The sequence below is a fragment of the Ornithorhynchus anatinus genome, chromosome 5, assembly GCF_004115215.2.
Source record: "Ornithorhynchus anatinus isolate Pmale09 chromosome 5, mOrnAna1.pri.v4, whole genome shotgun sequence".
Lineage (NCBI taxonomy): Eukaryota > Metazoa > Chordata > Mammalia > Monotremata > Ornithorhynchidae > Ornithorhynchus > Ornithorhynchus anatinus.
The window spans coordinates 89552869-89566184 of NC_041732.1; the positions used below are offsets into that span (position 1 = coordinate 89552869).

Consider the following 13316-nt stretch of genomic DNA (forward strand, 5'->3'; position numbering starts at 1 on the left):
GAGATCTCCTCCCTCCTCGCAAGTGCCACCCCCTCCACCTGCGCCTCGGACCCCATTCCCTCTCACCTTATTAAAACCATCGCCCCTGCCCTCCTACCTCCCTTAACCTCTATTTTTAACCACTCAGTCTCCAATGGCTCCTTCCCCTCTGCCTTCAAACATGCCCACGTCTCCCCCATCCTAAAAAAACCCGCTCTCGACCCCACTTCCCCCTCCAGTTATCGCCCTATCTCCCTACTACCCTTCCTTTCCAAAATCCTAGAACGAGTCATCTACAATCGATGTTTAGAATTCCTTAACTCCCATTCTCTCCTAGACCCCCTCCGATCTGGCTTCCATCCCCTCCACTCTACCGAGACTGCTCTCTCTAAGGTCGCCCATGACCTCCTTCTTGCCAAATCCAATGGCTCCTACTCCATTCTAATCCTCCTTGACCTCTCTGCTGCCTTTGACACTGTCGACCATCCCCTCCTCCTCCATACCTTATCTCACCTTGGCTTCACGGACTCTGTCCTCTCCTGGTTTTCCTCTTACCTCTCTGGCCGGTCATTCTCAGTCTCCTTTACTGGAGCCTCCTCCCCCTCCCATCCTTTAACTGTTGGAGTTCCTCAAGGGTCAGTTCTTGGCCCTCTTCTGTTCTCCATTTACACTCACTCCCTCGGTGAACTCATCCGCTCTCACGGCTTTGACTACCATCTCTACGCAGATGACACGCAGATCTACATCTCCGCCCCTGTCCTCTCCCCCTCCCTTCGGGCTCGCATCTCCTCCTGCCTCTGGGACGTCTCCACCTGGATGTCGGCCCGCCACCTAAAACTCAACATGAGCAAGACTGAGCTCCTCATCTTCCCTCCCAAACCCGGTCCTCTCCCAGACTTCTCTATCTCCGTGGATGGCACGACCATCCTTCCCGTCTCTCAGGCCCGCAATCTCGGTGTCATCCTTGACTCGTCTCTCTCGTTCACCCCACACATCCTATCCATTACCAAGACCTGCCGGTTTCACCTCTACAATATCGCCAAGATCCGCCCATTCCTCTCCACCCAAACGGCTACCTTACTGCTACAGGCTCTCGTTATATCCCGGCTAGACTACTGTGTCAGCCTTCTCTCTGACTTCCCTTCCTCCTCTCTCGCCCCGCTCCAGTCTATTCTTCACTCCGCTGCCCGGCTCATCTTCCTGCAGAAACGATCTGGGCATGTCACTCCCCTTCTTAAACAACTCCAGTGGTTGCCTATCAACCTCCACTCCAAACAAAAACTCCTCACTCTAGGCTTCAAGGCTCTACATCGCCTTGCCCCTTCCTACCTCTCCTCCCTTCTCTCTTTCTACCACCCACCCCGCACGCTCCGCTCCTCTGCCGCCCACCTCCTCACCGTCCCGCGGTCTCGCCTATCCCGCCATCGACCCCTGGGTCACGTCCTCCCGCAGTCCTGGAACGCCCTCCCTCCTCACCTCCGCCAAACTGATTCTCTTTCCCTCTTCAAAACCCTACCTAAAAGTCACCTCCTCCAAGAGGCCTTCCCAGACTGAGCTCCTTTTCTCCCTCTACCACACCCCCTTTACCTCTCCGCAGCTAAACCCTCTTTTTCCCCTTTTCCCTCTGCTCCTCCACCTCTCCCTTCCCATCCCCACAGCACTGTACTTGTCCGCTCAACTGTATATATTTCCATTACCCTATTTATTTTGTTAATGAATTGTACATCGCCTTGATTCCATTTAGTTGCCATTGTTTTTACGAGATGTTCTTCCCCTTGACTCTATTTATTGCCATTGTTCTTGTCTGTCCATCTCCCCCAATTAAACTGTAAGCCCGTCAAACAGCAGGGACTGTCTCTATCTGTTGCTGACTTGTTCATCCCAAGCGCTTAGTACAGTGCTCTGCACATAGTAAACGCTCAATAAATACTATTGAATGAGTGAATGAATGAAAGTTATAAGTGGAGAAATGTATACCCAGTGACTCTCCAAGAAGATGAATTGTGTTGCACTGTGTGATGTAGATTGGAGGCAGGAAAATGAAAGGAGGTGGATACGATCCTGCGATATAACCAGAACAGTGGTTGTTTAAATGAAAAGGAAAGGATGGATCTGGACATTATGAATAAAAAAAACTTGCAGGATTAGGCAGTTGACTGAATGTGACACTTAAGGAAAGGAAGGGTTCAGGGATGATTCTAAGGTTAAGGGCTACTGGGTCAGCCAGGATGGTAATATGATTATCTGAAATATGAAAACTGGGGAGGTAGATGTAGGAGGGAGAATAAATAGTTCAATTTAAGAAATATTAAATCCCCTCTAGACTACAAGCTTCCTGTGGGCAAGGATTCTGTCTACCTTCTCTATTTTATGGAATTCTCCCAAGTGCTTAATACAGTGCTCGCAGAAACCCCTCAATAAAAACCACTGATTTATATAAGGGGAAGGTCGGGCAAGTAGATTTGTTCTACTTCAGCGCCTTGATGGCTACCATGGTTTCCAGTAATGGCCTAGTTTCTTCGATTCTGACCATGGTTTATCATTTCCTGATGGACACCAGAAATAAGACTTAAAAAAATACTGTTATTCAAGCAAAAATCCTTTATTAAAAAATTCATGTTTTCCCAAAGAGGGGAAAAAAAAACCCACCTCTCTTCCCCCATACACTGCGCACTCCACCCTTAGACAAAGGGCCAGGACTCCACCCCTCCTCTTCATTTCTACAGACTATGCTGCTGTATCCACAAACTACCTAAAACAGGCAGGGGGGGAACCAGTTGCCACCACATGTGCACAAAGAATATAATATTTCTCACAAAGAAAACAGTAGAAGAAAACTAATTCAGACCCTTTACTTTGGACTTCAAAATCAAGGGTTCGATGAGAAGCATCATGGAATAGTGGATAGAGCATGCGACTGGGAGTCAGAAGGTCATGGGTTCTAATCCCTGCTCTTTTTGTCTGCTTTGTGACCTTGGGTGAATCACTTCACTTCTCTGGGCCTCAGTTACCTCATGTGTAAAATGGGGATTGAGACTGTGACCCCCATGTGGGACAGGGACTGTGCCAACCCGATTTACTTGTATCCACCCCAATGCTTAATACAGTTCCTGGCACATAGTTAAGCACTTAATACCATAATTATCATTATTAATAATAAGGGTTAAATTTCTTCTTTCCCTCTACAAGTACCCCAGGCCTCTTCTTATATCCCTTTGAGGAGTCCCAAAATTGATCTCCCTGAAGCCTTATCTGGTCAGTTCACTTAAGGTCCCTGATTTTTCAATGAATAACAGTGTTCCCTGATGGATAGAACAAAAGTCTTGGAATCAGCAGGGCCTGCATTCTAATTCCACCTCCTCCACCTGCCAGCTGTGTAAACTTGAGCATGTCACTTAATTTATCTGTGCCTCAGTTACTTCATCTTTCAAATGGGGATTAAGACTGTGAGTCCCATGTGGACGTGGACTAAGTCCAACCTGATTAACCAGCATCAATTCCAGCACTTGGAACAGTATCTGACACATAGTAAGCATTTAAAAAATACCACAAGAAAAAAAAAAGAGCCACAGTTCTTCAGGTTTGCTTTCTGGTTCCATTCAGCCAGATGGAGATAGAAAGGTCAGACTTGGCTGTCCAAAAACCAGTGTTTCTCCAACACTTTTAGATCAGGTGGCTGTTGGTTCTTTGTTAAACATGTCCATCCCCTTTCCCTGTCTATTAGCTCTTTAAACAACCCTTCCTCTTGGATTGGCTCTACCTGACTACCCAGGTGGAGTTTGGAATGTAAATGATTGACTCATGTTCACTGACATGAGAAGTGAGAAGAGCCTCTCCGCATGACACAGCCTTGTTAATGAGATTATCCTGGGAGGAGCAATCCGGTAAACAAGTACCTTCCTATTTTATAGAATTTAAATCAAAATAGCTCAAGAATACTCCTTATAGATGAGCATAATAACTAAACATATGACTCTGATAGAAATAATGGCATCCTGTCTCAAACTTCTGAGGTTTCCATCCCCTTTCCCACCCTGTCCTGCCTTACAAAGGAACCTCTCTCTACTCACTATCTCCTGCGTGGAATTATGTATAATAGACTCCAATCAACATAGTACTTACCTCCCCACTTCTAGACTGTAAACCCGGTGTGGTCTATTGATGAAATGTGCTTTCCAAGCGCTTAGTATAGTACTCTGCACATAGTAAGTGCTCAATAAATATTATTGAATGAATGAATACTAGATGCTGAGATTGAGCTGCTGAGAGTTACACTTTAGAGAGATCAAGTTAGTGGCAGTCTGGCCAGGCTCTGAATTAAGGAATGCCAATGAATCAATGACAATTATTGAGCACTTTCTATGTGCAGAGCACTGCACTAAACAATTGGGAGAGTACAATCCAGCAGGATTAGCAGATAACATTATGGGTGTTCCCCATCCATAATGTCAAACGAGGGAGAAATCTCTTTAGCTCAGGAAAGAGGGACTGAGAGAAAGCGAGAAAAGGGAAGGGAAGCGAGGAAGAGAGAAATAGAGGGGGAGAGAGACAGAAACAAAGTCAGAGAGAGAGAAGTTGGACATTAAATAAATCTCCCTTTCCTATTTCAAGATTTCAGTCTGATTTGGGTTCCCCCCAGGGTTGTTAAAGCCAGATGGCTTGGCAACGACTGGCCCAAGTGATCCATTTTGCCATTCTCTCCTTGCTCCCCAGTCAGCAGCAGCAGCACTGTTCGTAAGGAATAAGTAAACTGGCAGCTTAGCTACATTTTACATGCAGCCACAATTTCATATTAGTAAGCAGCTATAACGCCCACAATACAAACTTAATAATTTTTGTCATTATTAGAAAGATAATGCAAACAAAAATGGCCCTTAGCATGAATAACTCTTTTTGAGGACCCACATGAACTGTTTAGCACTCTCAATATTCTGCCTCATCTCTGGAAAATTGCAAGTCTTTCTTGACATTCTTCTAGACACAGTCTGAAATGAATTCAAACTTGAAAAAGTTGGTTTGAATTAATCGCTACCTGTCTGACTATGGGCTCACACTGGCCCAAGGGAATACCTGGAAAATCCCAGAGAGGCTGCACTTATTATACCTTGTAGGGCCTGTGCCGGCCATACTTTTTTTTGGTCTGCTTTCTAACAGTTACTTCCCAGTTATAAAAGATAATGTTATGATACCTCAACACACCATTTTGCAGAAGTATAACAATTTGTGCAACACTTAAGGGGGAATGCCTGTACCTCCAATTTGGCTTCCCCTTCTGGTTCCAAGCTGGGGCACATTTCTATATTGAGGACCTTAGTAACAGTCACTGGGCTCTATTTAGGAAAAGGAAAGTAGACAAACTTGCTGAACACCAGACTGCCCTGTATAAAACAGGTCCATTGACCACCCTACCTTCTATCTCAGGCTAATCTCTTCTGTCTCCAATGCAGTGCTCACATCTTTTCCCTTACCTGGAACTGAAGAAGCACCTTGACTCAGTGGATAGAGCCTGGGCATCAGAGGTCATGGGTTCTAATCGCAGCTCCACCACTTATCTGCTGTGTGATTTTGGGTAAATCACTTCACTTCTCTGTGGCTCAGTTACCTCATCTGTAAATTGGGGATTGAGACTGTGAGCCAGACAGGGGACTGTGTCCAACCCAATTTGCTTGTATCCACCCCAGTGCATTACAGTGCCTGGCACATAATAATAATGATGGTATTTGTTAAGCACTTACTATGTGCCAAGCACTGTTCTAAACGCTGGGGTATTACAAGGTAATCAGGTTGTCCCACGTGGGGCTCACAGTCTTAATCCCCATTTTACAGATGTGGTATCAGAGGCATAGAGAAGCAAGTGACTTACTAAAAGTCACACAGCGAACAAGTGGAAGAGTCTGGATTAGAACCTATGACATTTGACTCCCAAGCCCGGGCTCTTTGCAATTTGTGTCTGCCTTACTCCTTGACAACAGGGGCTATGCTTTTTTACATTCATTATACTCTTCCAAGAACCTCATATAGAGTTCTGCACAAAACAGATGCTCAATGAATGAATGAAAGTCACAGGAAAAATTCCATCTGGGTTGGCATTAAAAATCTACTACTCTATGAGGGTCCTCAGATGCAAGAAGTTTCCCAAGATAATACTCAGTCCCTGTTAGCAAAGGGGTGAGCTTTGTTGGTTAAATGAAATTAGTAGAGTGAGAAATTGGAATTGGTTAGAAAAAAAGTCAATTATCCTGAAAAATTTACCACCACTTTTCTCTTGATTTGTTTAAAAGTTATTTCAGGTTTATCTCAAATTTCCTTAGCATTCCTCAATCTGAATACAAATTCTTTCCCTGCACAGGTTTGGTTTTTTTTTCCCAAAGATGTCTCTCTTTGACCCTCAACATGTAAGTGATTTAGTAGCAGGATGCTCAAAGGTCTATGGAGAAGTAGGGCATTAATATTCCAATCTTCCAAAGGGCTCATTAAATCAGTGTAAGTAGGTGGTTAAGGATCTTATAAATAGGGTCAGTTAGTCCCTGGCAGTTCAGACCCATTTTTCATACTTGCCAAGAACTATTGTCAGGAGATCAAAATCACAATGACCCTCGAAGTTCACAACACTTACAAACAGATCAAATGCCCATTACATATTCCACCAAAGGTGAACATTTATCACAAAGTACATGTGTCCTTGTAATGTCTTAGATGCCTATGTTAAAAGCAAATCTCTGAATAGTAGTGCCTTTTTCTTGTAAAATTAACCAAGTGAACATGTAGAGGATGAAGGAGAAAAATCGCTGAGGACTTTGTCCTTGTTCTAGTTTAATGAGTTACTACTTGATCTCTCTCAAAAGATACATTTTTTCCACACCCTTGCCAAAAAGAAAGATTCCAAAATTTCATGATACATCACATCCAGTTAATTACCTTTTATAGGGATTCAAAGCTCTAGATTAAATCAGATATGTAAATAAATCCAGTGACTCCTCAATCATGTAGATTCACTATGTTTAGATACCCAGTTTTTTTTAATGGATAATGCAAGGTACTTAGCTTTGGGGTCAAGGGCTCAGCACTTAGAACAGTGCTTGGCACATAGTAAGCACTTAAATGGAACTTGTTAAGCACTTACTATGTGCTGAGCACTGTTCTAAGCATTGAGGTAAATACAAGGTTATAGGGTTGCCCCACGTGGGGCTCACAGTCTTCATCCCCATTTTACAGGTGAGGGAACTGAGGCACAGACAAGTTAAGTGACTTGCCCAAAGTCACACAGCAGGTAGGTGGCAGAGGCAGGATTAGAACCCACAACCTCTGACTCCCAACCCCGTGCTCTTTCCACTATGCCACGCTGCTTCCTTACCATCATCATCTTAAATACCAACATCACCATCACCACTCTTTGTAGCTGTGGCAGATGCCAACAGTGGATGTCATTTTGAACTTCTTTATATACACCGAGCCTATGCTCAAATGATAGGCCTATCAGAAGTCGATCAGTGAGCTTAGCAACACACCTCTATGCTTTTCTTATGCAGCAAACCACCTATATTGCATCACATTAAATGACAAATCAAAGGACACCAATATTTTTCATATACAGAACTTTCTCAGATAGTTTTCTATACATATAAAAAGCATAGCGAACTAATATCAGACACGTGTCTCCATTCTAGGAGGGCCTTGGCATGACTTTTAAGAAACTCATTTTGATTCATGTTATAAAAATGTGCGTGATTTCTCCCAATGATTAATACTGCATGTTCAATCCCAGATGGAATAATGATTGATACTCGGTGTCAACCATTGTTCAGCATAGACCTTTTCACATGTCACTCGTTGTTACCATGGTGTGAAATTTTAATGCCTTCATGGGGAAGAAATAATGTTTCTTTTATTAAACTCTCTGGTTTACAATTCAGAGCAACCCAAACTGGGGCGGGGAGGGAAGGAATCTGCTGGAAAATGGGAACTACTTTTCTTTTGCAAGAAACTATTTTATAATTCAAATGAAAGGTATTTCAGTACTTCTGTCCACAGGATTCTTGAGGTACATGCAGCTAGGACGGTGCTAATACTATGCAAACTGCATAAATTAAAGTCCTACTGCAGGTGTTGGCCATCCTGACAGCACTGCGATAATATTAACAAAGGTTCTGCACCTGGGAATGGAAAGCAACTCCAGTGACCTTTCCGGGTCTTTAAATTCTCAGACTTGCCTTTGGCAATTATTGTTGATGGGAGCCCAAATATTCAACCCCCAGGAAAGGTATAAGTACACAATTGCAACAGTGATGTGAGAGAAGCCTTATAGAAAGCAATTTAAACTTTTTTTTATTCTGTCCACATTAAACTCCTGTGAATGAACCTAGGTAAAAATCTGTCACACCTTCAAAGTCTGAAGCAAGCAGCTCTCCTGGTATGATGAGTTTATGACTTCCTCTCAAAGTGGATCAAATATCGGGTTAATGTGAACCAAGGGAAATAAGGATGAGATGTTGTGATGATCAGGGCATAGTTATGGTCAGGCAATCAGAACCCTGCCCTCTAGTCTCATTTTGGCATTTGGAATTCATTAGCCTTTTGGAAGTGAAGACATCTTACTGGCTTGTTATGGGGGCAACAAAAATTGCTTGGAGGGTGGTTCACTCAAATAGCAGATTTTAAGTTGGCTACTAGTCCTAGCAATCTCAGAAAAACATCTGGATTACAAAACCAGATGGCAAAACCATGTAGTGCTGACAACATTCCAAGCCCTGGGATTTGCCATTATTTCATAATTCATCATTTAAAATCTCTTCTCACCCTTGATGACAAGGAGAGTTTGCTCTTCTAATTCCTTTCAAGAAGGATGCAGATCTTTGTGTCTGAGCAATCCGATAAAAGATCCCTTTGATTCTCTGCAAGGTTATCAAAATGAACAAATCCATCAGCTGTATTGTATTCAGTATGGAGTAGTGGATAGAGAACGGTCCTGGGAGTAAGAAGTACCTTTGTTCTAATCCCCATTCTGCCACTTGTCTGCTGTGTGACCTCAGGCAAGTCACTTCACTTCTCTGGGGCTCAATTACCTCATCAGTAAAATGGGGATTAAGACTGTGAGCCCCACATATTACCAACCCAATTTGCTTGTATCCACTCCAGCACTTCAAAGAGTGCCTGGCATCCAGTAAGTGTTTAACCCAGTGCTTAGAACAGTGCTTGGCACATAGTAAGTGCTTAACAAATACCAATATTATTAATTACCATTGTTATTAATGTACAGACTATTGTACTAAGCACTTGAGAGAGTATAGCATAATAGAGTTTGTAGACATGTTACCAGCCCACAGTGAATTTACAACTTAGAGAGGAGCTTGCAGCCTAGAGGAATGATTACCATAGTGGTTTCTGCCTTTGAGACATTTTAGGTGTCTTCCTTCTGCCTTTCTTTAAGATGGCTCTCCCCACAAAATTATGATCTAGACCCTCTCTGAAAAGATTCCACCTCTTGAAATGTCTCTAAATCCTTTCTTAGCATATCATGCTATAGCCCAGGGTATAGCTTCCCATTACCAGCCTAGTGCCTGTCTGTAGTACATTCCAATTCAGACCTTTTAGGAAAATACAGCTTTCCCAGGATTGCCCCAAATAACCAAGGAAACCTACCAGTTTCTAGTGCTCCATCATGTGCATTATTCGGGGAGAGCTGAAGAGATCAGGATTTAAAGGTCATGCTTTAGGAATGTGAGGCTTTGACTTGGCAAGTAGATAGGAGTTTGAATCTGTGGCTCCAAAATGATTTGCAGCCCAGGAAATCCAATATTTATGGAAATCTGAAACACATGTCCTCCATGAACCTGATTGGCCAAATTCCATCCCAGGTACTGCAAATTTTGTTCTTAATAGGAAGAGGCAAGAAGTGGAAGATCCAACGGAGAGCCCTTTGATTCTATGCTGCAGGGAACAGATGGTCAAGGGATCTGATGTTAACATAAGCAAGATGAATATTCATCATCCCTACTGCTGCTGATAGAACAAGTTCTTGAGTCAGTCTACCCCTTTAGGATGATCTATATGACTTGGGTGATTTGTCAGGTGAAGCAATTTTGCAAATTCAGCTAGGACAGATTTTTTTTTTCCCTAACTCCCACCTAAAAGCAACTGGAGCAGGATGAATGATTTCAGCTCAGGGCCTGACATTCATAGAATAAAATAAGCAAAGGGTTGAAATGAAGGGGAGAAAACATACCAGGTTAGGATTGCCAGCCTGTACTTTGGAGGACGGCAAGTCATCAGTTCTGCGGCTGAGCATTGGGGGATTTTCAGGTAATCCCTCCAATTTTAGATTTGATAGCTCAACCACTTTAGATTCTTAAAAGGGATAATATATGATAAATTACAGATAGAAAAAGGATATATGCTGCTACCAGATAAAGGCTTTCCATTACTGCTATGATCTATCATTTATTATTCCTACAATTTGAGAATGTTAATGCACATGCCAGTCTTGGAAAAAAAATACAAAGAATCTACTAGCTCATTTATATATTTCTACCAACCTGCCTTATCTGCAAAGGTTCATTCCTGGTAAAATGTGTGAAATCAGCTTTCTGGCCATTCTCTCAATGAATAGTATTACTGCCAACCTGGTTGGGTAATAGGAGTATCCTGCTAGGTAACCATCACCAAAAGGACCCACACCTGGATCATAGTTTATGACAGATCCTCTTCATTAAATCACCCCACTAGCCCAGTATACCATAGTGCATTATCTCTGCATAATCAGGGAAGTGGCATGGTTTACCGGATAGAGCATGGGCCTGGGAGTCAGAAGGTCATGGATTCTAACCCCAGATCTGCCACTTGTCTGCTGTGTGGCCTTGTGCAAATCACTTCTCTGGGCCTCAATTCCCTCATCTGTAAAATAGGGATTAAGTCTGTGAGCCCTTTGTGGGAGAGGGACTGTGTCTAACCAGATTTGTTTGTATTCACTCTAGTGCTTAGTATAGTGCCTGGCGCATAGTAAGTAGTTAACAAATACCACAAATATTATTAGTAGGAGTAATCTAGTAGAGGCACACTGGCCCTACATGTCAGGGTACACCAGCCCAGCATAATCTGGTGGTCCCATATGCCAGAATTCACCATCCCAACATAATCTCATAGAACTACACTAGCTCCACATGCCAGGAGGAACCATCCCAGCACTTAGTACAGTGCCTGGTACAGAGTAAGTGCTTAACAAATACCATTATTATTAATTAATCTGGTGGTCCTGCATGTCAGGGTTACCACCCCAGCATAATCTGGTAGATGAATACTGGTCCCACATGCCAGAGTGCACTGTCCCAGCATAATCTGGTAGACATAGACCTTTACAGCAGAGAATGTTGACTTTTATTGCCAAAAAAAATCCAAACTCCCAAATGCTCTCCAGATTCCTCCCCTTAGCTCCCAGCCCAACAACGAGTCCTTCAAAGTGAGCAAGTATGTGGGAACATGAGGTAAAGTCTCTTCCGGTAATCTCTTCTCAAAGGAAATTCCTGTCTTGATGATGCAAACAGTACTGATTCCTCCCCTTTTATTGCTTTCCTTAAGAGATCTTTGTTTTGATGCTAGTATGTATGAATCTTCTTCTTGAGCAGCTCCAGGGATGACTAGATTGTCCACCCTGGATGGATACAGGCCCAATGTGGTTATCTTGCTGCAATTATTCTGCAGTTGGCAAACCGTATCACCACTCCCATGCTGCCCTTATCCAAGAATTATAGTGTGTGTGTGTGTGTTTATGTTTATGTGTGTATCGGATTTGTGTGTGTATAGGGTAGCAATAGAAATGAATAATAAAAATAACTGTGGTAACTAAGTGCTTACAAATATTTAATCCCCATTTTAGAAAGGAGGAAAATGAGGCACAGAGAAGTTAAATGACTTGACCACGGTCACATAGCAAATGGCTGAGGTAGATGGCTTAATATGTCCATGGAAACCTAGTCCACTGGAATAAATACTTCAAATTATTGGGCAGTCACCCGAAAAGATATTCAAGAGGCATGCACATTACAAAAACTGCATCTGGTTGGATTGTGAGTATGTTTAGGGACCCCTATCTAACTGTCCTTTTCCTGACTTATGCTGGCAGGTTATCTCCGACCCATAGCGACGACACATCTCTCCCAAAACTCCCCACCTCCATCTGCAATCGTTCTAGTAGTATATCCATAGAATTTTCTCACTAAAAATACAGAAGTGGTTTACCACTGCCTCTTTCTGTGCAGTAAACTTGAGTTTCTGCCCTTGACTCTCTCCCACGCCAATGCTGCCCACACAGGTGAGTTTTGACTTGTAGCAGATTGCCTTCCACTTTCTAACCACTGTCCAAACTAGGAATGGAATGGGTAGGCCTCTGCTTGACTTTCCCTCCCTTAGTTGAGACTGGTAGAATACTGGAAACTCTCCAGGTGCTACCCCAAGAGGGGAACTGTCCTCTCTTCATTTAAAAGGGACTGAGTTATGACCTGCTAATGAGCCACAGCCTCTGATTGATTCCTGAAGAAGGGATTTGATTCTTCTGATGTGGAACAGTCACCAGTCATATGACACATTCTGAGGCAGTTGGCAGGGTTGGGGGAAAATCAAGGAAATTTCCCTGGGATCCTCACACACACCCACAAGCTCCACAATGTTGCATACTGGCTATTAGAACAGAGCAGGGGTTCTCATAGCAAGCCTCACAGTAGTGCATCCTGGCTCCTTTAGGGCCTGTTGTTCTTGCTACTATAATCCCTGACACCTGTCTCTCTGGAGGAAAAAGAAGAGATACAGTAGACCTCTCGGGGTGGAGAGGGGGGTAGGCAGCTAGCTTGCCCCTCCTCTGAAGGATGGAGAGATGGAGATAGAGATAGAGAAGCAGCGTGGCTCAGAGGAAAGAACATGGGCTTTGGAGTCAGAGGTCATGAGTTTGAATCCCAGCTCTGCCACTTGTCAGTTGTATGACTGTGGGCAAGTCACTTAACTTCTCTGTGCCTCAGTTACCTCATCTGTAAAATGGGGATTCAGACTGTGAGCCCCATGTGGGACAACCTGATTCCCCTGTGTCTACCCCAGCGCTTAGAACAGTGCTCTGCACATAGTAAGCGCTTAACAAAACCCAACATTATTATTATTAGATGGGTGTGGGGAAACTGAAAAAGTGCAGGAGGGGCAGGCGTGGGGCTCATGGAATGTCCCACCCTTGCACCACCCTTTTACATTAGACCAGGAACTATGTATCTTCAATCACCTGGAGAAGCAGTGTGGCTTAATCTGATTTGTACCTTCCAAGCGCTTAGTACAGTGCTCTGCACATAGTAAGTGCTCCATAA

The 13316-nt window shown here is 43.4% G+C and overlaps 1 non-coding gene across 1 annotated transcript; it reads right to left on the reverse strand.

Annotated features, from left to right (window-relative positions):
• Positions 1-12293: 12293 nt before the first annotated feature.
• LOC114812371 lies at positions 12294-12431 on the reverse strand. The gene has a single exon (XR_003760026.1). It is a non-coding gene; the product is annotated as a small nucleolar RNA SNORA7 (small nucleolar RNA).
• Between the last annotated feature and the right edge of the window lie 885 nt (positions 12432-13316).